Here is a 4,715-nt window from a genome sequence, read left to right on the forward strand (position 1 = left end):
GGTGAAAATTTCATGTCATTAGCACCTCTAGTAATATATTTACTGAGAAAAATGGTGACGTGTTCAATACTTATTTTACCCGCTGTATCTGATATTTTTTGAACTTAAGTATCAAAAGTAAATTTCTGACACAATAAGTGTTAATTAGGTGTCAACGATAGCCATGTGATGTGAGTATCAGTCACATGGAGGCTGGGCTTAAAAGCCTGAATTTTGCCTGAAACTCTCAGACTGAAGAAGTCTCTTGGAGAAGAGACGAAACATTTCATTAGAGAAGAACCCGTCCAGAAGACCTGTACAATTTTTTTCTTTTTCTGACACAAAATCTTCTTAAGTATTAAAAGTAAAAGTATTGAATAAAAGTGACCAGTTAGATTTTCCAAATTGACATTTATTGGGAGGTGACCTCTCCAAAAAACATTTTTTCTAATGGCATGCAGCTGTGATGGGTTGTGTACAAGCTAATATGGTGTCAGAATGGTATCTATTTATGCTTCTCATTCAACCACAATTAAATTCAGTCTATCCAGGAGACACAATTTATCAGGATAGTATTTTTTTAATAATAATAATCCCGGAATAAAATAAAAGTAACGACATTCTACTTCTTACCTTTTTAAAAAAATGTAAGGAGTAGAAAGTACAGATAATTGTGTAAAAATGTAATAAGTAAAAGTAAAAAGTACATTGAAAAATAATTACTCAAGTAAAGTACAGATAACCAAAATTTCTACTTAATTACAGTAACAAAATATTTGTACTTAGTTACTTTACAGCTCTGGGTATCAGCCTCAGGTACTGTGGCATTTTGAGTATGAATACTTGCAAAAATAATGTTTATATTGAGCCCAAAACTGACACCGGTATCAGGACACCACTAATTTTAACTAAGCAACACAGATGCTAATTACAATAAGCTTCATTTTTTAAATTCAATTGAAAAATGATAAAACTATTTTACATTAAAAGCATCCTCTTTGATGTCAGATAAAATGTCAATGAGGGGCAGATTTGACCCACAGGCCTTGAGTTTGACACATGCTTTAGAGCATGCAGGTGTGTTACAATGATGCCATGGTGAAAATACATCAGCAATGACTTTAAGCCATTACTGTAAAAAACAGGAAAGTTTGGTTCCAATTGGTTAAAACTGGCTCATGATGCAAAAGAACTAAGATCTCAAAAACTAATGTACAACATAATAGTTTGAAATGAAAAAAAAAATCAGTGTTGCACTGATCCAAATTTCAGACATCAACCTGATTACAATGTTCTGCTGGGACCTGAAAGCATTGCAGACATGAATGTCAGCAAACATTAATGAAATGAAGCAACGTTGTAAAGAAGAGTAGGACAAAATTCCTCCATAAGCGAGACACTGGAAAATTCATACAAACTCATGTATTTGTTGAAATATGGTGTGAACTCTGTTTTTAACACACATCTGTTGCAATTGTTGCAATGCTGGACTCTGTTTTGTGCTTCCGTAACGTCTTAGAAGGTGGTAAACACCAGATTATTCTCCAAACATTTAAACAGGAAGAGGTTAGATGTTTATCATAACTTTCGTGCAATTTCTGCATTAAAGAGAAATTCACCCAATAAAATCTATACGTTTTACAGTCTAATGTTTCAGATGTGTATATGCTTGTCATCATTATTTTTATTGGTCTTCAAGTATATAGCTGCAGCTGAACTGCTTCCAGTATTTCAGAGCAATATGAAAGCCAAAAGAGGTCATGCAGCAAAATGATGTACAGTATCTTCCATACAGATGAGCAAATGTTTCTCACTCCCCACACAAACAGGCAGAAAGGCCAGGTTGCCGGGAAAAGGTATCGCACACCCACAAGCCTGACAAACTATGGATCTACAGTGGAGAAGCCCTGCTTTATGTTAATTTATTAAGAGTACAGCAGCAACAAACTGTCAGTTCCACAGAAACAAACCAATGCAAACATACATCTGACGCCATCCTACGGAGTTGCTAAAAGTAGGCCAGGGCTTGCTGGAGCAAGAGAGCATAAACAAGTCCTGATCAGTTTGGTTCCATTCCAGTGGAAGGGCTCTAAATTAAACATAACGTAGACTAGATCTGTTTATGCAAGGGCCAGGCACAGACCCGAGGCTATGTTCAATCAATTTTGGCTGCGGATTAAATCAAAGGATTGCTCTGCATAAACAGCACTGCTGGTTAGACTGCCAGGTAAATTACCACGGGGGTATCTTATCTGGAAATACAGTGAGATGTCAACATGTGTACATTTGTAATTAGCATTCTCATGCGGCACCAACTTTCTCTTGGACATGCCGCAAGATTGAAGCTGACTTGATGTTAGTGTGTATAGTATAGTATAGTATAGTGTATGCCCATGTTTCCATGTCCGGTTTAAATCCCTATTCAGTATACAGAGTGCTGATAACGCATGGTGAGTCATGAACACATTCAACTCATGTTACCGCAGTGCAATTAGGACTGGCTCCGACTTTTCACTTAGGCAACAATTACACAAAGTTCAAAGTTGGGAGTCATATGGTTGTTTCCCATTGGCTCAACTCAGTCCTGCTTGGGTCGATTTGGCTCAGCTTCAAAGATCATCCCACCCACTTCCATTTCAATTCTTTGCACCTGTTGGAGTTGAAGATTTGAACTCAGCAGACTGTAGGCCATTAAATGGCCAGAGAGCGACATCACTTATGAGCATCTCTTTCACAAGAATTAAAATTACTATTTTTAAAGCCTCCCAACTGCAGTATTAGTTTCATCTAAGGGTAGACAGACAGATAAAAAGGTGATATATATAAACCAACAATATGGTACTATGAGGAGGTGCAGATATTTCTGTGCTTGTTGAATTCTAGACCAAAAAGATTCTCTTGAAAACAGTCAAATTTTCTACATAGAACACTGCAGACACATATTGTAACAGACACTTCTGCCATTTTAAGTTCAGGATTTTTTTTAAACAACTTTTAGTTTTTGCATGGTGATTGTTTGTCCAAGGCCTAATTTATAGCCTGCATGTCTGTCTCCCAGAATGAACAGCCCATCGTGGTCAATCAGCACCTGACCCTCACATGGTTGCGAGAGGTTGGTTTTTTGTGCACACATCTTCCATAGTCCAATAAAACACATGGTGTAGAGCTCCTGGGAAACCTCTCCTGCTGCAGTACACGTCACAGCACGAGTTGCTTCCTGCCGGGATCTCCACCTCAATATCCATCGTTCAGCCACAAATCTGTCATGGACGGAGTGCCACACATTTTGGCAGACTGACTCCTCTGTGCACAATTTCTGTGCTCCATCCAGGCGTTTTTGACCATTTGACTATCTTTATGAGAGTGTCTGGAAGAGTCATATAGATGGACGTGTTGGAAAAATATGCGTTGTTCAAAATGGTATGTCAGAATAAACAGGATTGAGCTGGATATCTTGTTAAAACTTTATTTTTGATCTTCTGACTCCAATAAGGTACATTCAGCGCTCAGCAGCACAGGCCTCAGCGTACAACCTTGGGCCAAATCAAAACAAACATGGGAGCTCTGCTCTGAGCAGACACTCTGCAAAACACTGACAACTTCTTTCTTTTACTATATTAATAAATTGGTCTTATAATGTACATCTCTTCCTGGTACATCCCAGGAGGTGTTACCTTTTACGTCAGGCGTCAGAACGTCACTCAGTTTTGTTTAGGCTAAGAGAAAGAACACATGATAACACACACCAACTCATTCTGTTATGGCCTTAAAGCTGCAATGATCAGAATGTATAAAGTACAAAACTGAATCTAATATTCAATTAATCAGTTACAAAATTTCTTCAGACGTATTGTCTAACTGCCTCAGATAACTTCTCCTCAAAAACTATCCATGCTGTTTGCACACACACACCATCATAAACAAACACACAAACCTCTGATCAAATAAAATACTTTTATGTGGCGAGGGGTTGCAAAGTTCAATCTGGGGCTTGTGCCAAGAAGAGGTGAGTGGCATGAGGCTGACAACATCACAACACAATTTTCGTCACGCAACTCATTGGGCCTCATGCAAGAAACCGTTCGTATGCACAGATTTGTTCTTAAATTGTACGTACGAGTGATTTAGGAGAATTTGTGGATTTCACCAATGTTTTCGTATTCTACGATTTTTTTCAGATACGAACAAAATTCACGAGTGGTCCAGACCTGTCGTATATTTTACGAGCAGTCAGTCTGCTGTTATCCAGACTGATTTTCCTCCCTAATAACTATATATTTCGTTAGTTTGAAGATATTTTGAGTTGAAAATAAATCACACCCTATGATTATGTTGACAATAGGCTGCTGCTTGAATCAGAGTTATAATTTTAAATGTAATAATTTAGACTAACAATATAAATTGTCCTTCCGCCCGTTTTCTGCCGCTTATCCGGGATCAGGTCGCAGGGGCAGCAGTAGAGAGACCCCGCTCTCCCCAGCGACACCCTCCAGTCCTGGGGGACTCTGAGACGTTCCCAAGCCAGAGGGGATACATTATCCCTCCAGCAACTCCTAGATTTTCTCCAAAGTGCCAGATATATTTTGAAAACATTTTTAAAATGCTTATTTCAGACCCGCATCTGAGACCACCTGTGACCGCGCGGGGGTGGGGGTAGTGGGGTTTCTCCAAAGTGCCAGACTTATTTTGAAAACATTTTAAAATGCTTATTTCAAACCCGCATCTGAGACCACCTG

The sequence above is a fragment of the Austrofundulus limnaeus genome, unplaced genomic scaffold (genome assembly GCF_001266775.1).
Source record: "Austrofundulus limnaeus strain Quisiro unplaced genomic scaffold, Austrofundulus_limnaeus-1.0 Scaffold729, whole genome shotgun sequence".
Classification (NCBI taxonomy): Eukaryota; Metazoa; Chordata; class Actinopteri; order Cyprinodontiformes; family Rivulidae; genus Austrofundulus; species Austrofundulus limnaeus.